Source organism: Triticum aestivum, chromosome 5A (assembly GCF_018294505.1).
Source record: "Triticum aestivum cultivar Chinese Spring chromosome 5A, IWGSC CS RefSeq v2.1, whole genome shotgun sequence".
In the NCBI taxonomy this organism is placed as follows: Eukaryota; Viridiplantae; Streptophyta; class Magnoliopsida; order Poales; family Poaceae; genus Triticum; species Triticum aestivum.
This window is the reverse complement of record NC_057806.1, coordinates 88,794,796-88,818,688: the sequence shown is the minus strand read 5'-3', so window position 1 is coordinate 88,818,688 and position 23,893 is coordinate 88,794,796.

The window sequence follows — 23,893 nt, the reverse complement described above, 5'->3', positions numbered from 1 at the left end:
TACTCATGGGCCAGTTCGGACAATTGCCGCATACATGGAAGATTCCACAAGACTTGGTGATCAAGACAAGGACTCCTCCCCACCGGCGTATTCGGCTAGGACTCTTGTTATCCTAGGCCTCTGGTGCATTATATAAACCAGGGCCAGGCTAGTCAATAGAGATATACAACAGACAATCATACCATAGGCTAGCTTCTAGGGTTTAGCCTCTCCGATCTTGTGGTATATCAACTCTTGTAATACTCATATCATCAAGAATAAATCAAGCAGGACGTAGGGTTTTACCTCCATCAAGAGGGCCCGAACCTGGGTAAAACATCATGTTCCCTGCCTCCTGTTACCATCCGCCTTAGACACACAGTTCGGGACCCCCCACCCGAGATCCGCCGGTTTTGACACCGACACCCTCCCCCTCTCCTACACCTCATCCTCCTCCGTAGCGCTTGGCGAAGCCCTGCCGGAGAACCACGAGCTCCATCACCACCACGCCGTCGTGCTGTCGGAGTTCTCCCTCAACTTCTCCTCTCCCCTTGCTGGATCAAGAAGGAGGAGACATCCCTGGGCTGTACGTGTGTTGAACGCGGAGGCGCCGTTGTTCGGCGCTTAGATCAGAATCGACCGTGATCTGAATCACAGCGTGTACGACTCCACCAACCGCGTTCTTTTAACGCTTCCGCTTAGTGATCTTCAAGGGTATGAAGATGCACTCCCTCTCTCTCATTGCTAGTATCTCCTAGATTGATCTTGGTGACACGTAGGAAAATTTTGAATTATTGCTACGTTCCCCAACACATGTATGCTCTAGCTAGATGTTCGGAATCTAAACCATGTATGATATACTACGTACAATGTGTTTAACAAGCACAACACACACACACAAACACCATTTAGACTAGTAAGGTACACGTGCATTGCATGCATGAGATTTGGCAACCAAATTATGAATAAATACCACATTATAGCATGTAAGCTTTGAGTCATATATGCATGATTTAGATGTTCGTTTAATTCTTATAGTTCATTTCATTCAAAATCATCTAGTTTTTATAAGAAAGCTAATCTATTTTAAGATTCATGGAATTGTGCGTTGTAAGGCATAAAGTAAAAAAATAGTTGCAAATCATGTAGAAAAACATTTGGGCAATTCTGATATGGAAGATTCTAGAACAAAGAAGAAGTGCTTGTGTTTTCAGGTTTGTGCATTATGCTTAAGTTCAACCATGGAGTCTTCTAGATTGTACATGTGGCAAAATCTGGTGGAATCTAGATGATACCCAATGGCTAGTTGTGCTCAAATTTGCCATCTCTGCACCATTGGATTGGCCTCATCCAATGACCATCTTTCAAAGTTAAAGTTATCCGCACACTATATAAAAATATAAAATATAATATATATAGGGGTATAGATATAGATATGTGATGCGAAAGCCACCCATCATCTCCAATTAGAATAGTGTGTCCATGCACGGATGCAATGTGGCCAAACGATGTCTACCATCGATATCTCAAATACAAATCAGTCTGACCTTGTTCAATGTGTATACAGTACAACATGATCGTTTCCAAACCACACCACGCATATCTCAGTTATATTCATGCATGCATGGGTTTCAAACATCATGATCTCTTATTCAAATATTTGAATTCTACTTTACATTGATTATGACGTCACCTAGTCTTTTACACCCACACAGTTATCTTCTCTTTATAATAGTACCATTAACTTTCTCTCGTGCATGCATGCACACACAGTACCAGTCGGCATTATCTATCGCACACGTGCAATCTTTTTCTTCAGGTCGGTCTCCCATGAATGCACACACACACACACACACCTCCCCCTCCTCATCATATCGGGCATTCTTTATCTCTCATGTGCATGCGCAACAATCGATGTTCCTCTATGTGTGTGTATATATAGCTAGGCTTTCACAGTTTTCCACACAAACTGATCAATCTATATATCTAGTGAGGTCTCACCCTCTTTCTCATGTCCACATCGATCAATCTATACCTCTCTATATAGGATTACATAGCTAATACACCCACATTAATTATATATCCAATGTCCCCCTCTCATCATCCATGCCTCCGCTTCATCTCTCGGACGCGTGCACAGTGGCGAAGACAGGGGCAGCAAGGGCCCTGCCCCCCTAACATCACTATATATCGAGGCTAATATGAATGTGATCATTAGACAATTGCTGGTAAAATGGTTTAAGTTGATGAATTGGCCCTCCTTGTAAAGGATTAGCAATGCTTGCCCCCTAGCTCATTTATTTTTCATGGCTCCGCCGCTGCGCGCAACAGCGCACGTTCTCGCCCCATCTCTTCAAATATCGATCTCGCACTTGTGCACTCCTTCATAGTCTCCCCTCCACTTGGCCCCTCTCACCATCTTCTAGCCCCCCACTAGATTGTGCCACATGTACAATCTAGCAGACTCCATGGTTGAACTTAAGCATAATCCACAAACCTCAAAACACAAGTGCTTCTCCTTTGTTCTACAATCTTCCGTATCATAACTGCCCAAACTTTTTTTCTAGTTGAATTGCCATTATTTTTTTACTTTATGATTTACAATGCACAATTCCATGAATCATAAAATAGGTTAAGGGCTTCTTTGATTCAAAGGATTCTCAAAGGAATTTTGGAGGATTCTAATCCATAGGAATTTTTCCTATCTTGGTTGTTTGATTCGTAGGATTGTAAACCATAGAATTTTTTTCATAGGATTCATTTGCACTATATTTCATAGGAAACATCCCATCCACTCAAACCACTTTGAAAGAATCCTGTGTTTTTTCTATGCACAATCAAACACTCGTACAATCCTGTAGGATTCAAGATGACATTCCATTCTAATCCCATGTTTTTCCTATTCCCGCGTTTTGGAAATCCTATGAATCAAAGAGGCCCTAGCTTTTTTATAAAAACTAATTTATTTTGAATGAGATGAACTATAAGAAATAAACGAAGGTCTATATCAGGCATATATGACTTAGAGCTTACGTGCTATAATGTGGTATTTAGTCATAATTTAGTTGCCAAATCTGACGCGTGCAATGCATGTGTACCTTACTAGTACTTCGAGTATGTGCAAACACGTAAATTAGAATTGCAATGGCACGCTACACAGTGTCTCTCTTACAGTTCATGAAGGTACGTGGAACATGTGGAGGCGTTGTCACGACCTCCTTGTGTGGATTGATCACAGTGACGTGCTGCTGCTCCAGAAGAATGTACTCGTCCTCTCTGAGCCACACTGGCGGTACATGCACGGAGCAAAGATGTGCACGCATGCCACGCACGCACTCATTCCCTCGGACGCACATGCGGGTACACAGGGCGATGCATTTTTGTACGAAGAACCACCCCATGTGATAATTTGACGCGTGTAAAGTCCTTCATTTCATTGATGGTCAATTAATACATCGCATGCAAATTGAGTGGACGTGAGGGCGGAAGAAAGACATTACTACTCCACTACGCACATGCGAGTAGTTAAATCATGGGGTGCCAGTACTTCCATTGGTCTCCTTCGTATTTTGTTCCAATTTTTGACCATATTTGTAAGTAACATAATATTTATGCATGTCATAAAAAGTGGCACAAAAAAAGGGGCCCAATAAACCAGGACGCAGGCAGCATGATCAATTTTTGCCAGGGCTACTGTTGGTGGCCTTTGTATTTAAATATGGATGGAGTGGAGTAGTACTATCTTTATCTTAGGCTCGTAGGGATCTCCCAGCGCCTAGGCTTGCCTCCCCGCCCCGCCCATTGGATCCTTCCATGGAGGATCCCTCCATGGATAATCCCTTAGATCCAAGGATCCCGCGGGCTGCCCTCTCGCAACGGCCCGCGGCACTGCCGCCGTTGAGCGAAACCCACATGTGTTTTAGAGGGGATCCATTGCTCTAGAATCATATATCGGTGGTGCCAGAGGACATGCCAGGGCTGTGTTTAAGGTGGTGGGTAGCAAGGGCAAATCGGATCAAGGAAGCGGCACATCGATTGGAGAGAAGTTCCAAGGAGCTGTGCCTGGCACAGCACAAGGCAGAGGAGCAAGTCGATCTCAGGGGAGAGATGCTGAGGGATGTCAACATATGGCAGCGTCACATTGATTTCGAGCTAGGGATAATGGCAGAGATCATATTCACGGAGTTGACTGCAGAGGAAAGAATGTGCATGCATGCGCAATGGCATGAGCATCCGGTGCAACTGTTCAAATGGGCGGTAGGAGAAGCCAAATCCCGGGACCAGTTGCAGCCGCGCTGCTCGGCATGCATTGTCAGCAAGGTGATTGCCCTCCTTCCCCGCCAGCGATGCAGTGACCTAGTCGGTTGTTGCTGTAGTGAACTTGCAACGCTATGTCGGTTTGCAACCTTGACAATCACTCCATCTATATGTATTGTTTTCCTGTAAAAAAAATACTTGGTCGTTTGGAAAAAGATGGTAATTGATTTATCACTAGTTTTAGAATTCTTGGTCATGACAATCAATCGAAGCCACAACCAGAAGTCTCCATCGCGTAAGTACTTTATGGTCGGTCGGACCCGCGTCTCACCGAAGGGACACACATCGACTTGGTCTGACATGTACGACCAGTTACATCACTGACTTGTGCGACCGCATTTGAATAGTGTGGTTCTCCCTCTATCTCAGTTTACAAGTCTTGCACGTGTACCTAGGTCGTTAATTTGACCAACTTAATAAGAGGCATGCAATGCAAAAAATATATCATTAGAAACTCATTGGGAGCCATTTCAGGCCTCGAAACCAAAACCATAAATTAATCTTTACCTTGTTCCCATCACATTCCAAAGTACTAGTGCTACAAAGTGCAAGCCTACTCACACCTACCTGTACGTACCAAACCTGAACGTGTTCCCACTATGCAGGTTTTAGTACTAGTGCTAGTACTTAGGTTATAAAAAGGGGAACTACCCAACCGAAAATTACTCTACCTTCCTCCTCATAAGTCCTCCTTCCTCGTCCGTCCTTGCCATGGCCGGTGTGCGGAGCTCTAGGTCGAGAACTACTCGTAACAAGGGAGCGACAACGAAGTCTGCAGAAAAAAAGAGGGCTCGCCGCTACGCAGAAACCTCGAAAGATCTCTCACGGGCAGGCGATGGCTCCCAGGAGCGCCCTAGACGCAGAGGCGAACATGCTGAGCTGGCGGTGCTAGAGTTGTTATCCCTCGACGGCATGCCCGATCAGCTCAATAAGCACCTCAATAAGCAGAAGGAGTTCATCCACAGCTTGGTGGAGCTGCTGAAGGAGAACCTCGACGACATGCCCGGTGAGCTCAATGAGCAGGGGGAGTTGACCGCCGGCTTGGTGATGCTGCTGAAGAAGAGCATTGCCTCGGAGAAGAAGGCGACCGGCGAAGTCCTGCAACTTCAGGAGGACAAGGCGAAGCTCTGCCATGAGCTGGACCTGTTGAAGGAGGAGAACGCCGGCTAGAAGAAGCTGCATGAGAATAGTAGTTCCTCGATGAAGATGCTGCATGCCCTCATCATGGAACAGAAGGAGGAGTTGGTGAAGCTCCGCATCGAGCACCCGGGTGCTGCCAAGGTACGTAATGCGGTCGTGGAACAGATGATGAAGGCTCGCGTCGAGAAATCCCGCGTCATGGACACAATGAAGAAGATGGCTGAGGAGACGCACAAGGAGATGGAGGTCGTGGAGGCGATGAAGAAGCAGTTACGACTCAGTGGCCAGCAACCCTTCATGTAGTGAGAGCAGCGCCCCGGACTTGTGTGTGCGTCTTCCTTTTTTTGGGGGTGATAATCTTCCTTCTTATTTTGCTCCTGTGTTTCTTCTTTTTGCTTCGGGTGTTTTGCCGCACGTGTCACGTTCTTTGCGAGGCATGAATAGAACAATGCTAAAAATGAGATGACTAGCAAATTAGATCATTCTTTATCGCCAATAGAACAATGCCTCTTGCTAGTAATATATAATAAGAGTATTGAGTAGAGATATGGCACTGGGCTGCCATGTTTCGTGCTCCTCCGTTGTACTCCGGTGGAAAACTTGAGTATACCGCACGGTTCTTTGCTCCTCCTTAGGTCGTCGGCACATTTATACGAGCAGTCAAATCACAAGGCACCGCCTTCCAGCAGTAATGAGACGTCAAATCACAAAGGCCCTCGCCTCTCTTGAAACTGACCTAGCTAGACTGCCCGGCCCTCTAGCCTTTTAAAAATGTATACTTTTGTACAGTAGTAGGATCGATGGATTGCGCATGGAGCAAAACTAACAATATAAAATTAAAGAAAAAAGGTGGTACATATAGAGAGCGCTCGTCGCCAAATTATGCATATAGTATTATTAAAAAAGCTAGTATGTGCTTAAATGGGGTGCTAAATTATATTAAAGAAATTAGCATACCTATTTAATTCTTGGGTTCTCATTATTTATGCCACTAGTTTGTGTATTACTACTTAGTTTTGCCATTAGAAGTTACAACTACTCAAAAATGCCATCGATCCATGAGATGCCTGCTAAAAAATGCAATTAGATATCTCAAAAATGCCATCATTAAGTTAGATGTTTGCTCAAAAATACCATTAGACATTGTGATTTTCACGTCAAACCTGTTGACCATGTTACATGACAAAAATAAGTTGATTCTCGCAATGATAAGTGTGGCCCCGCTTGTCAGGAGTAACCAAGCGAACAATTTTACAGGAAAATAAGAACGTTGTTGGGATCAAGTAGGCCCCACACTTTATTTTACTGTAGTGAGGTGGAGGGAGAGCTGACATGTTGTTCTATCGGTATTTATGTCATTATAACATGGCAAAAGAGATTTGAGTCAAAATAATGGTGTCCAGCACAACACACCCGTCAAATAAAACTAAGCACCCTGAAATTCTTTCACAACTAAACTGCTTGCTATATGATGTCGGCCATATATATTGTACGTATATAATGTGAAGAAACGAGTGGTAATCGTAGTACTATACCAACTAAAAGATGAACTGTAAGAAATACTAGTATGTACGTACTAAAGAGTTAAAGTAACGAGAAGGTAGTGGATGTGGTCTATATCTAGTACACTTGGCTCTTGCACTTCATCCAACCCTTGTAGATATTGAAACAAAGGTTGCCATCCATTGCAGCGTAGTGGATGTGGTCTATATCTAGTACATTCCACTGACATGCATGATGAAACGTGTGCGGAGGTTTCTTCAGTTTACCGTACGAAGGATGAACCATGGCTCCTGCCAGGGTCAGCATTGAGGGCTGATCACGGGAGGGCACCAGTCCTTCCTTCTGGAGGTCCAAGGGGTCGCCTACAACGAGGCCTATCCGACCCAGGATTTCCTTGTCATTCCAAAAGTCTATAGTAACGAATGTGACTCAGCCACCCTTGAGGAACATCTTAAATTCCTCGCACTCAATGTCGGCATGGCATATGTGGTAGACCAAGCATAAGTCATGTACACAAACCTAGATCACGGCGGGCTTCTTCTTCTCTGCCTCCTTTAGATTCTTCTCACTTCCCAGGACTGTGGTGTACTCAACATCTAGCCCAGCAACCCACTCATCATTTGAGTTTTTGAACATGCGTTTGAAGCGAGCAAGGCATTCTTTCACCGTTGCGGAAGAACGGGTGTAGATGATGTCGAACTCATCACCGGTGATGGTTCTAACCTTGTACTCACTGCCGATCATGGAGATTTGGGACGCCATGAATTTGGGAGGAGGGTTAGGATTAGTGGAACTACCGTAATGTGAAAGGACGGGACGACTAGGAGCGGTTTATCGATTGTAAAACTGCCGAGTGGGGGGTGCGAACGACAAGGTAGTGGCTTGCCTGGTGGATAAATGGATTCATGCACAGTACTATGGGGCCCAATTAGATGTCATGTCTACTCGACGCCCAATTAAATGGCTTTCGATGTCATGTCAAGCATCGCGAAAATTACAGGTGATACGAAGCTTTCAATTCTCCCATGATATGGGTTTCTGAGAGCCCTTGGATCTGAGATCGAATGGTTGCATGGCGTGATTCTAGACCTATGGGTGAATATCCTATCCTGGAGGGTTATTCTGCAAATTTTCAGCAACTTAGTATGCGACCGTTCGATCTCAGATCCAAGGGCTGCTAGCAGCCAGTATCATGGTCGCGCATACCACGACCATCGCCTCGCTCACGCGGTCGCGCCCATGGAGATTTAACACGGTGCGTTAGGCTATCTGATGTTGGCATGTCATACATAGTCATCACTTAGTCACTCATACAACAAGGTTAGCTATAAGGTTGGCTATAAGAGTATTTTTTGTTTACTTCTCTCTATCTCATTCTTCGTTGTATTTATTGCATTTGTCAAGGAGTGACCTCTTCCAATGAAATGGTGCTTAGATGAGGTGCTATGGGCACTAAATGGCTTAGCAACTCAAGTCCCCAATGCATAGGTGCTTAGTTTTTTGTTGCTAAGTTTCCTTCATCTAGGTACACGCGCTTAGCACCGTTTCTTCCTGGGGTCACCAAACTAGTCTCCCTCTTCTTAATTAACTTGCCACATTAGACTTTATGCCTCAAGAAAACGGTGGTACACATTTACGGAGTACAGTATACAGCACGCCCGCCGCATTCGCGTCGCACCCCAGACGGTTGGTCGGTCTGGAACACCGCTCTCCGAATGGAACACGCGTCATATTGTGTTTGCACACACATGTGGGACCGCAATTGAGAACCAACCATAGGCACACTCCCCGGCCCCACAAGTCGAGTGAGTTAATAGAAGAGAGAGACGAGCGATAGTACTAGAGAAGTATTGTAAAGACGTTGGTGGAGGCCTCGACGTTGGTGCCTGGACGATCCCTGCATGACATGGAAGATCAGTTCATCCATGCATGTGACCAGACTCCAGCAGACACGCCTGGATGGGCTATTGTCTACATATCGTGCAGGCTGTGTTGTCGAGGGCTGTAGTTCTGCTGAGAAATCTAAAAAAAGGTTTCTTGTCATCTCGCAAAATTAGGTGTCATGTGCTTCGGATCACTGCGAGGGTTAAACAGCAACAACTGAGTTCCTCCAAGGCGCTAGTCATGGGGGCCACATGCACGAAGACTACTCGACTGCCATCTATGTCAAGCTGGGTATGTTAATTAGGGCATCTATAGATGGACCCCTTTTCTACAAGTTTATCTTTTATCTGAGATTTGATCCTCGTCTAGTTTGTCCGTCAGGATTCATGTTGTCTCCTTTGTGCAGTGAGGTTATGGTTTCCTGTCATGTTATAATCCGGTGCTTGAGACCAAAATGAGGACAACTGCACCTCCAGGGCACGTGCATGAAGACAGTCATTGACGAGGTCAAGCCGGCTCCGGTAGACAAAACAAAACTAGTAGTACTCCACTATATATAGGCAAGAGCCTCGGTGCTTGCTTGCTAGTGTTGCTATCTTCACACTATCTCGTCCTCTCTAGATCTAAACATGACAGCGATGGCCACACACTCTCTCTCTCTCTCTGCTCACCACTGGTCACAGATCTAGCCGGATCCTCTCCGCCGGGGAAGGTGAGAAGGTGCAACGTTCATGCGGTCATCCTCGGCGACGGCTCTTACACACTGCCGGTGCGTCCCGATCAGTGTGCCTTGTCGTTCTCCCCCAAGCACCACTGTCTAGGGAGGGCCTCCAACCCCTTCTTCCTTGCTGTCGTAGTGTGGGCAGATCCAGCCTCCCGCCGCCCACCTAGCGACATCCCGGCGACCCTCAGGTATAACTTCCTTTGAAACCGGCCTTGCTCTACTTCCGAGCTCCTGACGTCGCTGCATTTGTATCTTTTACTATTTCCCTGGCCCCCTCATAGATACTCCCTCCATTCCAAAATAGATGACCCAACTTTGTATTAACTTTGTACTAAAGTTAGTACAAAGTCGAGGCATCTATTTTGGAACGGAGGGAGTAGGATCGATCGGCTGTTCGAAAGCCACCTAAATATTTACTGTTAAGAGGTAAAACTAGTTCATGCACTCGAATCTAGTACTACTTGGTTCATACAAAGAATAAAGGGGGTGGGGAAGATTTACCTGAATCTAGGACTTGGTCGAAAGAGGAAATAATGGGGGCGAAATGTAGCAGAGACTGGCTATCCAACTAGTCTCTAGGTCTAATAGGTAAATAAAGGGAAACGCAGTACAAACTCAATATAAACCCAATCTATTGGTTGAAAAAGGAAAGGAAGTGGGGACTGGGGGACAAGTCAACAGAGTAAGTCCATCACTAAATTTGCTAGCGTCACACAGTATAAGGTGGCTATACCGAACAAAAATGGGACCAACCCAGATATCTTGTTCTGATGTTTGTTGCCCCGATCCACTCTTATGTAATGCCACTGGTAAAATATAGCAGTCGCACTGCTAAAAGTAAGGACACGTTAAACCAATGTTGCTGGTAAAATGAAGCAATGGCACAATTAAAGTAATGTCGTATTTAACGGTTGTCATAGTTAATCCTAATGCCCACACTAATATCTAGCAATGTTGCTGCTTTAGAAATTGCTACTGTCCTTGTAGGATTGCCATTCAGATAAGGAACATGCTTATTTTCATTTGATGTATGTTTCATCACTTGTTTGTCACCCTCCTTTCCACCTTTTTTGTGCAAACAAAGACATACATTTCACGCTTGATCTTTGTTCAACTGGACAAATGATATCCAAATTATAGTTGAACATTCCAAGAGATTCACAACCAACCTTGATGTTGCTCAATTTTATTACAACTAATGAAGAAGAAGCTCTGTGGGTTTCGTTTTCTGATGGAAATGGAACCGAGGCTGGAACCATTTTCTTAAAAAAATGAAGAAGAAGCTGCTAGCTCATGGGACATTGCTTCATTTTAGGTGAACTGCACCAAAATGTCCCATGAATTGAATCATCCATGTTGGTGACTGGTGTCATCCCTTCTATGATGGTGTTGACTGCAGACATGTTTCCCATCACGAGGTATGTTCCTTTTTGGTCTGGCCGTTTGCCAAAGATCCTGCATGTTGAGTATACTCTTGTGCTACTGTTTTGGCACTGCCATGATAAAGCAGTAATGTTATTATTTTGCACCTTAATCTAGTGGCACTATTAATTTGAGGCAATGTTTTGGCACCGCTAGTGGCACTAATTTTTTATATATCGAAAGAGGGGGTTTCCTTCGATTTCATTAAAGAAATCCAACCATAGATAACCATTATCCGACAACATCTTAGTGTAAACTGGCAATTATGCAACTACTACTAGAACAGACTGAGTACTAGCAGGAGACAAGTTCGCCACATAAGCTAGGCAGGTAGGGGGACACAGCACCAGCTCGACCAAGTTTGGATTCCAACCCAAATGCTACCATAGAAACATCAGAGGGGAAGATAGGGACTGAAAGAGCCAGCTTCAGCATCCCAGTCAAATCATCCCAGGCCTCCATCCTTGCGACGCACTGTACACCTTGTTTGCCACCTACTCGACCCTAGTGCCACTTATAAAATGAAGTAATAATACAGTTAAAATAGAGCGAGTGTCCTCTTTGTCATTTCATTTTCAATGCAGATAAAGAAAGTGCTTCTCTTTGTTAGTATATGTTTCATCAACTAGTCCTATTGTTAATGTTTAAGTGTTTCTACAAACTGGGGTGCTTAATATTAGTTGACCTGCACAAAAATAGAGATTGGAATGTCTCAAGGCCCCTCCTTGTACTACCGCTGTACACTGATGTTCATCACTGGCAGAAGGTGTATCAGGGAGACTTGGGTCGATTTCCAGTATGAGGCGTACCGTATGAGGCGTCGCAGGGCCCATCTCACCCTCGCAACATGGCATACTATGATACTATCGCAATATTTTCTTCTATTTATTAGTGTATGTTTCATCAACTAGTGCCACTATAATGTAATCACGCCTTTTCAGTATATGTTCAAACAGGGTTATTCAGCTGCATTTTGGTGGAACTGCACAAATGTATGGATGGAACCGACATATATGCAGAGTGTGAGGTGCCAAGTAAAAATTACCGACACCAACCCTGCTCCATCTAAGCATTGGAATCCACCACCATCAGTGGGATGTGTGGCGCTCACTGTTGACGGATCTTTCTCGGCAGCAAATCCTCTAACCAAATACTAGTAGCTTAGACTTCAAAAAATACTAGTAGCTTATATTGGCATTTTTCTAGGGTGTACTCTTTTCTAAAAGAAGCACCAATCTATTTTTCTTTATTTGTACATAGTGTCACAACTTTGACCCAAAGGTCCAGAGCTATTTTAGGGTGATTGGCGTAGTACTCGGAGACTAATTGTAAGCATGATTTTTATTAGCTGTCACACTGATTGTAAGCATGAGCAGATGGAAGATTAGGTTAGTGCGAAGCTTACCTTAAACCCTACCGACACTATTGAAACGAGGCGAGCATCAAGGGAACCGTGGAGAATGGTGGGGAAGCGACGTCGCACCATCCGGCCTCCTCTTGCGGTGGGAGAATGAATTCTCATGTGGCTCCGGCTGGCTCTACACCCTCACGAAGGACACATCGTACTCGATCGATTCGTTATCCTCTAGGTGCTCAACCTTCGACCTATACGCCCACCACCTCCACCTGACTTTCGCCTCGGGCGAATCTATCAGCTCCATCTCCCAAAGGAGATACTCGATTAACTCGAAGAACTGCGGCAGGACTGCCACCGAGGAGTACATCACCGCCGTCATCGCCGCCATCTCTCTCTTTCGCATACATTGCCATATGGCCCTCACCATCCACGAAATCTCCCACTCATTGTCAAACCAAGTAAGGATCTCCTTCAACCTGGCTAACTTTGCCTGGTCGCCGCCAGTGATCTGCCTGATTCGCTGCTGCATCCTCTCCATAGATGCCCTTCTGAGTGGTCCGGTTCTAGCTTTGGAAGATGAGAGGAGAGACGGTGGTCTTGCAATAGAGAAGAGGGAGAGGCGAGACGGTGGTTTCGGAATGGAGATGATGGAGAGGGGGTGGTTTTGAAATGGAGAAGAGGGAGAGGCAAGATAGTGGTTTTGGAATGCAGATGATGGAGAGGAGAGGTTTCCCTGCCTTTCGGTGACTGACAGGTGGGCCCCGCACTTGGTGGGACCCATGTGTCAGTGTCTCAATGGTAGGATGGGCTACGTCAGGGGATCCTCGTCCACGGAGAGAGGAGGTGGTTTTGCAATGGAGAAGAGGGAGAGGCGAGACAGTGGCATTGGAATGGAGATGATGGAGAGGAGAGGAGGTGGTTTTGCAATGGAGAAGAGGGAGAGGAGCATGCGACAGCGATTTAGGTTTGGACGAGAGGGCCGGCGCACTGTGACTGGATCAAAATCAAAATCAATTTACCCTTCAATTAAGAAAGCGACCCCACATTAACTAGTCTCCCTTTTATTCTGGGTCATAATTGACCATGATTTTCACAAATGAAATATATGTTATACATTGCAAAAATAATATAATTTGAAAGTACATTCAGATACGAACCAAATGATACAATTTTTGGTGACATGCATTCACGTTTTGCTTGTCAAATACAGTACGTGGTCAAACTTTGACCCAAAATACGCAAAACAAAAAAATACTTCCAAGACCAGCGCCGCTTCTCTCCTCTTAAACCACCGCCGCTCCTCTCATGTTCTAATCTAAATCCAGCGCCGCTCCTCCCCTCTTCCATTTCAAAACCACCGCCCCTCCTCTCCTGTTCCAATCCAAAATCAGCATCGCTCCTCTCCCGTTCTATTCCAAAACCAGTGCTGCTCCTCTCCTCTTCCATTCAGAAACCACCTCCGCCGAGTGAAGGTGCTGTGGAGAAGTAGATCATTGGAGGAGTACAACTGATACGTGAGGATCGTAGACGGCGACCCTGTGAAGCTAGCTAGGATGTTGGAGATACAGTCTTGGTTTGACAACAAGGACCAACTAGCGGCGATGGCAACATCCATGGCCAAATATCTGCAACAGAGCGAAAAGGCGGCGATACTCCCGAAGGGAGTCACGCGGGAGTCCATAGAGCTGCTCCTCTGGGCCATGCAGAAAACAGATTCACCGAATCTGATCGTCAGGGAGCGGTGGTGGGAGTATCGATCCCAGACGAAGCATCCACAAGAGATCGAAGGATCGAGCATCTACATGGTGTCGTTTGTCAGGGTGTCGTGCCAGAGCAAGCCTGTGGAGTCTTCGTCGACCAAACCCGCTGCAAGAGGAGAAAAATAGTTGGCTCAACGACGCTTCCCCACCATCCTCTCCCTCGTCGTTCACATCATCTCATGGGGCAGCTGTCTGCCGCAGAGGAATAGGAGGGGACTGCCCCCCAGCCCAATAGTCTGGCAGGTTGTGAATTGTCAGGAGGAGCTTAGGGTTGTCAGTATTTGTAGGTTGTGAATTGTGTTTTGTGTTGTGTATTTTGAGAGTACTTTCAGATATGAATGTCTTTTGAATTTCAGATTTGCAGTATTGAGCATATGAAGTATTTTATGAATTCTAGAGATCTATTTTTAGCACTTCAAAAAATGTAGTTTCATAGGAGTATAAAAGTGCAGACAATGTGATTCTCAGAGAAGAAACTGCAAGTTTCAGTTTCAGATAAGAAACTCCAAGTTCAGTTTTAGATAAGAAACTGCGACTTTCAGAGGTAGAGCATTTATATTAACACGGCCTTTTCAAACAGTGTTAACATCATGCTGGAAGTTTTATTCATGGTCGAAACTGGAACTACCAGCCAGTTAACATCATGCTGATCAAAATTCATGCATAGCACATCTTCATATGATGCACAGTCAAAAAGATATGCTATTTTCAAAATGCCCACACAATGTCGAGTGTGCGAAAAACAGAGAAAACGAGGGACGAAGTTTTGGAAAGTGTAGGACGTGGTGTGCGTATATAACAATTGGGACCCACATGTCAATAAAGGCAGAGGCAAAAATTTTGGAGATATTTTCTCTGCACAGGTGGAATCGAACCCGGGCGGAACAGCTGTCGGGCAGTGTCACTTGGCCACTGGGCTAGTTTAGTTGTTTCGTTAGTAATAAGGCACTTCCTCAGGTTGTCGGATCTTCTCCAGTGCCTTTGTGCGCTCGCCGCGACGCCGTTATCTGCCGTTGTGAACATGCTGAACAAACGAGAGGAATCTGGAGAGGACTTTACGTGGAGAGGCGGACAGTCGGGACCCACCAGGTCTATGGCCGTACGCAAGCAAGTGCCTCATCAAAAAAGTAAATGGGACGCATCGACGCTACATTATTTGTTCACCCAGCCTGGCAAATGGACTGTAATTCTAAAAAAAGAGATCAAATTGACTGTAAATTCTAAAAAATGGGTTGATTGCGTGCCACATTTTTGGAGGCTGAAATGTGGGCGAATAGGTTGAAGCCAACGCAAGTCGTTGTCAACTTAGTCAACAAATGATTCTGACATTGTTAACCGTTGGATTTACATCCAACGACCGGCATCCATCTTCAATCTCTCGTCTTCTTCCTCCAGCGCCGCTGGGACCACCTGCTCCCACCTCCTGCTGCCAGCAGCTCTGCTTAGCACGCTTCGTTGTGAAGCGCTACCCACCGTTGGCCAGGCCATCACTACACCCCTCTACACCTCCTGTTCTTCTCCACTGACTGCCGAACGACACCGCACCAGAACCAGTTAACCCTCGTACACCTCTCTGTCTGCGACTCTACTCCCGCATCTTCCCATCTCCAGCTCATTGCTATCCGGGGCCTAGCCGTCGTCCACCACCTTGGACGCTCGGCGCGGAGTAGTCAACATGGTCAATGAACGACATCCATCGGAACTAGACTGTGCATGGAGAGGTTGACAGCTGGGTCCACGGCCGCACGCAAGGAAATGCCTCCTTATTACGTGAAAAAACGCCCCCCCCCCCGCTGACAGGTCGGACCCACCAGCTATATCTTCGCACGCAAGGAAGTGCCTCCTTATTACGCACAAAATAATGAATAACCCCTGCTAGCTGGGACCCACCATAGTGGGAGGCTGACTTGTGGGTCTACTAAGTTGACGGGGACGGAGGGCTTTGTCAACTTAGTCAATATGAACGATTCTAGCTCCAGTGACCGTATGATGTCCATCCAACGGTGGTAGTGCTTCTTCAACCTCTGGTCTTGTTGCTCTAGCCGCCCAAACCAGTGTCGGTCATGCTACGTGCTCCTGCTTCCCGTGGCCGGCTGTGATGCCGCGGAGGCCTCACCGCCCCTACTACTCCCACCGCTGGCTAGGCCCTGCGGGGATGTTAGCCTCACATGGCCGCAGCAAGGAAGTGCCTCCTTATTTCGTGGAAAATAATGATTCCTCCACCTGATAGCAGGGACCCACTCGACGGGCCACCGTATTAATGTTTCCCCCTGACTGTTGGGACCCACCAGCTACATCTTCGCATGCAAGGAAGTGGGTCCATATTACGGGCAAAAAAAATATTCGCCCTTGACTGCTGGGACCCACCAGCTACATCTTCGCACGCAAGGAAGTGCTTGACAGCCGGGACCCACCCAGTCGAAGCATACGTAGCATTGTCATTCTGGTCGCGAACGTGTATATACATACTGGTCGATGTAGAGGCACGCACGTGTGGTAGTAGAGGCGCGCATGTAGCATGTACACGTACATACAATGGCTAGGGTGCAAGAAAGTAAATACGGCCACGTACGTACATACGGGAGGGGTCTCAAACGCCAACTCGCGCATACGTACGGCCAGGGCTCGTGTACATGGTTGTGGCTGGGTCGGAACGGAGAAACTGCGTCGTCATCGTGTTCACGGGGAGGCAACAGAATGTGTTGTGTTCATCGGGAGGCAACGGAACGCGTGTTGTTCATCGGGAGCCAACCGTCTTGGACGGAACAGCCGATGGAAACGAGGCCTGGCGTACCGCAGAACAGAGGAAAAGGCCTTGTGTTCGACCGCCACGGTGGAAACGGGATCCTGTTCATCGGGAGGGTCTGGCGTACCGCAAAACGGAGGAAACGGACTTCTATTGGACCTCCTACGGTCGATACGGGGTCTTGTTGACCGGGAGGGTTGTGGCGTACCGCAAAGCGGAGGAAACGGACTTGTGTTGGAGCACTACGGTCAAAACGGGGGTCCTGTTCATCGGGAGGGGTGTGGCGTACCACAAAACGGGACTCCACGGGATACTGTTCATCTCCACCGTCGACCTCCTCTAGCCTCCACAGGGTACTGTTCATCCACCGTCGACCTCCTCAGCCTCCACCTGCGACTATTCATCCACGGGCTCCTATTCATCCAGCCTCCACCGGCTATTGTTCAACCAACACTCTCCATGGGGTCCTGTTCAACCACCCCTCCACGGGCTACTGTTCATCTAGCCCTCCACCGGCTACTGTTCAACCAGCCCTCCATGGAGTCCTGTTCATCCAGCCCTCCACGGTGTCCTATTCACCCACCGACTCGATCGATCGGGGTACTGTTCATCCAGCGGCAACGACCTCTACTACCACGGGTTCCTGTTCATCCAACACCCACCAGGAACTGTTCATCCAAACCCCCCAACAACGCTCACTATTCATCTAGAGGCAGCATCGATCGGCTTTAGTTAGCAGCAGTAGCGAAGGAATTGCTCGATCGGGTTCAGTTAACAGCCATCGATCGATCGCTCGGGTTCAGTGTAACGCGTAGCCTGCAATGCAATCGCTCGGGTTCAGTTAGAGCCCAACGCCTCGCTCGGGTTCAGTTAGAGCGCAATGCCTCACACACACGCGCATACGTATGTGACAAACGCGCATCGCTCGGCCCCCGACCAGCCACCGTAACCGGGAACTCCCCGATATTTTCTGCACCCTCGCTTCTACCATGGTTTTTTCCGTCATGGACGGCCCAAAGAATGTCATGCAGCTACGTCTCCGGCCTGCCCAGGACGAAAAGCCCATCTTCTGTCATAATTTTTTGTCATAATAGTAGGACCCCACCACATCTATGATGATACTGGGTTTTGTCACAATTATTGTCATAGAAGTGTCATAAGTATGACAGAAAAAAATTGTTCGGCCCAAAAAGTCACGGATGTGTCTTTTTTTTGTAGTTCTTCTCGACTGGGGATAATACCTCGAAAGGTGGTACTGCTTTTCTTGATGCGGCTCTTGTCCATTTGCATTTTGTCGACCGTATCTTTGTATATGAGGTTAAGTCCGCTTCTGCCGTCCATGACCACCTTGGTGAGTCGAAAGCCATCCACAATTGGATTTAAGACCAAGGCAGCGGGTGCTCGGACTGATCGGGCCCTTGGTTCATCTTCATTGGCGAAAGTTATGGCCGTATCGCTCCAAGGGTTCATTGCGGTTACTTGATTGACTTCGGCGAGGTCGCAGAGTGCCCGTTTATGCCGATTGTTTGAAGAAAAGGTCTCAAAGACCGTAAATACGTTGAAATCGTAATCCTTCGAAGAACGCTTCTTTGGAGTAGTGTTGGTGAGGATAGCCTAACCGCTCTTAGCCACTTGCCGGAGTACCCAACATGCCCGAAGTCTATGTGTTGGTTCGGTGCTCGGCGTCGTATGTATCTGACAGGGATTGTCGAGCAGTTCATCAAGGATAGTTTTATGTCCCGTGAAGGGCTTGTTTTTCTTGTCACTTGGCTTATGATCGGATGCCTCGTAAGGGTGCATCCGTTTTGCCCGTCTGGGGGGTTGTTTAAAGGCGGGAGGTTCCCATCAGGCCGTCTAGGCTTTCCAGGCGCTCTCCATCCCGTAGTACTTCTGTACTATGTGCGTCAGGTCTGCAAAGTCCTGTATGATGTGGCGGATGAGGGCATTGAGAATTCCCTCATCCGTACAGTTGCGGCAAAAACCTGAAACTGCGTCGTCATCGCAGCAATCTTTAATCTTGTTTTTTACAAGGAGGAATCTGGCCCAGAAGTGATGGACCGTTTCCTTAGGCTGCTGCCATATGTACATTAGGTCACATATGTCTAGAGGGCCTGAATTGCTTGGGGAATATTGATTGTGGAGGGTGGGTGGAACAAAATCCAAATCCCGACCCATAATTGGATTTGGAGCTTGAAGGATCTCCGAGGTCACTGGTTCAGGACCGGGAAGCTCTTGACGATTTCTGGGCTCGATGCCTGGTCCTATGTTTGGACGACATGAAGTCTCTTCCCGAGGATGGGTATCCGGCTCACAGGGCTCGGAAATCCGAATATAGCTGGTCCTTAATTTAGGGGAAGAAGTATTCTTGGCTCGTTCCTCCACGACCGCTACCAAGTGGATGATCAATGGGGAATTGATCTCCCTCTGATCAGGTTTGAGCACAATCCGATCATAGTTTGTTGCGACCCCCAGGGCGGCAATGCGATCTAGCAGCTCATTCAAGGACGAGATATCTGCCGGGTCCATCTTTTCGGTGTGTTCAAGGCTAATATGGAGATGATGTTTGGCGATTGTGGGTGGCGCCCTTGTCTTAACGGCCGGGCGAGCGCCCATGGTAAAAATGCCGAGCTGGAGGACCTGTCCTGGAGCTAGGGTCCTTCCAGAAGTAATGTCATCATTAATGGCAAGGCGAGCGATACATCTCCAACGTATCTATAATTGATGAAGTATTCATGCTATTATATTATCAACCTTGGATGTTTTATATGCATTTATATGCTATTTTATATTATTTTTGGGACTGACCTATTAACCTAGAGCCCGGTGCCAGTTTCTGTTTTTCCATGTTTTTGAGTTTTGCATAAAAGGAATATCAAACGGAGTCCAATTGATGTGCCAATTTTTGACGATTTTTTATGGACCAAAAGAAGACCCCGGAGTAAAAGAGTTGGGCCAGGAGAGTCCCGGGGCGTCCATGAGGGTGGGGGCGCCCCCCCAGGCGCGTGGGCCTGCCTCGTGGACGCCTCGGGCACCTCCTTGACGTGAGACCGACGCCAAAAATTAATATAAATACAGAAACCTCAGAAAATTAACCTAGATCAGGAGTTCCACCGCCAGAAGCCTCTATAGCCACCAAAAACCAATCTAGGCCGTCTCTGGCACCCTGCCGGAGGGGGCCATCATCACCGGAGGGCATGGAGGAGGATCCCGGAGGGGCCATCATCACAATGAAGGCCAAGGACCAGAGGGAGATACTCTCCCCATCTAGGGGGAGGCCATGGAGGAGGAAGCACAAGGTGGAGAACCTCTCCACCTCTCTCTCGATGGCACCGAAGTGCCATCGGGAGGGGAATCATCGTCGCGGTGATCGTCTTCATCAACATCACCATCATCATCACCATCCTCATCTCTTTTACACGGTCCACTCTCCCGCACCCCGCTATAATCCCTACTTGAACATGGTGCTTTATGCCACATATTATGATCCAATGATGTGTTGCCATCCTATGATGTTTTGAGTAGATATCCTTTGTCTTTGGGTTGATTGATGATCTAGATTGGTATGAGTTGTATGTTTTACTTTGGTGCTGTCCTATGGTGCCCTCCATGTCGTGCAAGCGTGAGGTATTCCCGCTGTAGGGTGTTGCAATACGTTCATGATTCGCTTATAGTGGGTTGGTGAGTGACTGAAACACAAACCTGAGTAAGGAGGTTGTTGCATATGGGAATAAAGAGGACTTGATGCTTTAATGCTATGGTTAGGTTTTACCTTAATGATCTTTAGTAGTTGCGGATGCTTGCTAGAGTTCCAATCATAAGTGCATATGATCCAAGTAGAGAAAGTATGTTAGCTTATGCCTCTCCCTCATATGAAACTGCAATAGTGATTACCGGTCTTGTTAACAATTGCCTAGGACAATTCCGCACACCGATCCACCATTATTCCACACTCGCTATTTTGTAATATTTAGTAATATATTCTAACTTTATGATAACAACATCTATGTTTATATTTTAGCTCTCCGATATCATACAAAGTTATCCACTTCATACCCACAACGTAGTTTCATTTATCGTTTCTAGTTGGAAGCAAACGTTCAGCATACGTAGAGTCGTATCAGTGGCAGATAGGGCTTGAGAGAATATTGATCTTACCTTTAGATCCTTGTGGGTTTGACACTCCATACTTATCACTTCCACCTTTGTAAATTGCTACGATGATTCCCTGCACTTGGGGATTATCAAGCTCTTTTCTGGTGCCGTTGCCGGGGAGCAATAGCGTGGGGTTGATATTCTCGTGTATGCTTGTTTGCTTTCTTCACTAAGTAGATTTTGTTTTTTGTCCTTTTTGTTTCTGTTTAGTTGTGGGTGAAACATACAAAAAAATTAAGAATGAAAATACCAAAAAAAATACTTGCCTCTCATGCCTAAAAAGTTTTTCAAAAAGAGAAGTGATTGGAAAGTTATGCATTGAAGAAGTGAGGGTCGACCTTGAGCACTTGCGTTCATGCTCACGGAAACAATGTAGAATTTTTCATGGAAGTTTCTCTGTAAATAATTATCCCCTTATATATATCCATTTTATTATAAAAATAATGTGCCAACCTTTGGTTTTAGGATGATTAGAGTGCTTGTTTACTATGTGCAGAACAAGAACGGAAACTTTGGCTGTAGCGCATGATTTTACATTTTTTACTGGAAAGTCAAATGGGTCTGAAATTTTTTGAAAATTAATTCTTTATAAATTGTTGAAATTTTAAAATTTATTTCATAATTTTTGGAGTTACATAAGTTTACTAAACCTTCAGATTTCTACAGACTGTCCTGTTTTAGACAGATTCTGTTTTTCGTGTGTTGTTTGCTTATTTTGATGAATCTATGGGTAGTATTGGGGGTATGAACCATGGTGAAGTTCAAATACAATAGATATAGTTCTAATATGAAACTGGAATGAGTTTGCAACAGTACCTATAGGTAGTGATTTGCTTTATTATACTAACGGATCTCACAAAGTTTTTGATAAATTTTTTTGTGGATGAAGTGTTCGAAGAACGAGGAGTTACCAATGTGAGAAGAATAAAGAGAGGAAAGAGCTCAAGCTTGGGGATGCCCAAGGCACCCAAAGTAAATATTCTAAGGATACTCAAGCATCTAAGCTTGGGGATGCCCCGATTGGCATCCCATCTTTCTTCTTCAACAATTATTGGTATACCTCGGTTTTTGTTTCATTCACATGATTTGTGTCCTTTGTGTTTTTTTGTTCTTCCTTTATGAACCATGCTAGTATGAGATAGCTCTTCATTGATTTATAGAATGCTTCATGTGATTCACTTATATCTTTTAAGTATGATCTTATAGAATTGCTCTTTGTGTTTCACTTAAATCTTTTGAGTATGGTTTTATAGAATGCTTTGTGTGCTTCACTCAAACATTTGGAGCTTGGACATTGGTTAGTTTATATTAATTGTAGAGTGCTCCATGAACTTCACCTATATCTTTTGGATTATGAATAATACTATCATCTAAAGCAGGTTTGGAAGAGTGTCAACTTTAGGAACTAGTGATCCCGCTATTCTGAATGAGAAGAATTTTGCTTATGTGGAGAGTAGAAAAATTTCTATGCTTGTAGATCATGAAAAGAATGCTTTATGTGATGGTTATTTTGTTGAATTCATTCATGATGATACTGAAAATTATTATGAGGGAGGAATATATGCTTGTAGGAGTTGCAATAATATCAAGTTTCCTCTCTATGTGCTTAAAGTTTTGAAGTTATACTTGTTTTGCCTTCCTATGCTAGTTGATTCTTATTCCCATAAATTGTGTGCTCACAAAATCCCTAGGAACAGGAAGTGGGTTAGGTTTAAATGTGCTATTCATATTCTTCATGATGCTCTCTTTATGTTCAATTCTTATCTTTTATGTGAGCATCATTGAAATCATCATGCCTAGCTAAAAGGCATTAAAGAAAAGCGCTTGTTGGGAGACAACCCAATATTTACCCTTATTGTTTTGTGTGTTTACATGATTAAGCTAATGTACTAATCATGTTTTGTAGCTTTTGTTTCAATGAAGTGCCAAGTAAGACCTTTGGGAAGACTTGGGTGAAAGTTAATGTGATCTTGCTGTAAAAAACAAAAACTTTGCACTCACGAGATTCGCTGCCATTGTTTTACAGAAGAGTGCTTTGGTACTGATTCTTTTTGAAGAAGATTAATATACAAATTCCTCACGTCCACCAATTTATTTCATAATTTTTTGAGTAGCATAAGTATGGTTAGTGTTCAGATCATTACAGACTGTTTTGTTTCTGACAGATTCTGTTTTCATTGCCTAGTTTGCTTGTTTTCTAGTTTCTATGACTTATATACCTCAATATAAATTGTAGAAATGATATGGTACAGTAGGCATTGCGTGAGAACAATTATGATCTTTGTCTTTGACAGTACCAAGGTGAATGGTTTACTCGTTATCATACTAACCTATCTCACGAAGTTCCGTTAAGTTTTGTGTGATTGAAGTTTTCAAGCTTTGGGTGAGATATCGATATGAGGAGAATAAGGAGTGGAAAGACCCTAAGCTTGGGGATTCCCAAGGCACCCAAGGTAATATTCAAGGAAGACTCAAGCGTCTAAGCTTGCGGATGCCCCGGAAGGCATCCCCTCTTTCGTCTTCAAAACTATCGGTATACCTTACTCGGAGCTATATTTTTATTCGTCACATGACATGTTGCTTGGAGCGTAATTTCAATTTTACTTGATGTTTGAATAAAATCATTGGATCTGAAATATTAAATGAAAAATAATCCTCCCATGGCTAGTTAATTATTTGACTACTCAGTGTCCTTCACTATTATCTTTTGGAGTAGTTTGTCATTTACTCACGTGCTTCACGTATATCCTATGAGTAAATGGTTGAATAATTGAATATCATAAATCAGGATTTATATATGTTTCATATGCTTATACCATGAGCAGTAAAGACTTCACATAGAATAAGTATAAGTAGTAAACTTATTGAAAGTTAGCAAACGTAGAATTGGTCACTTGAACAATTCATGA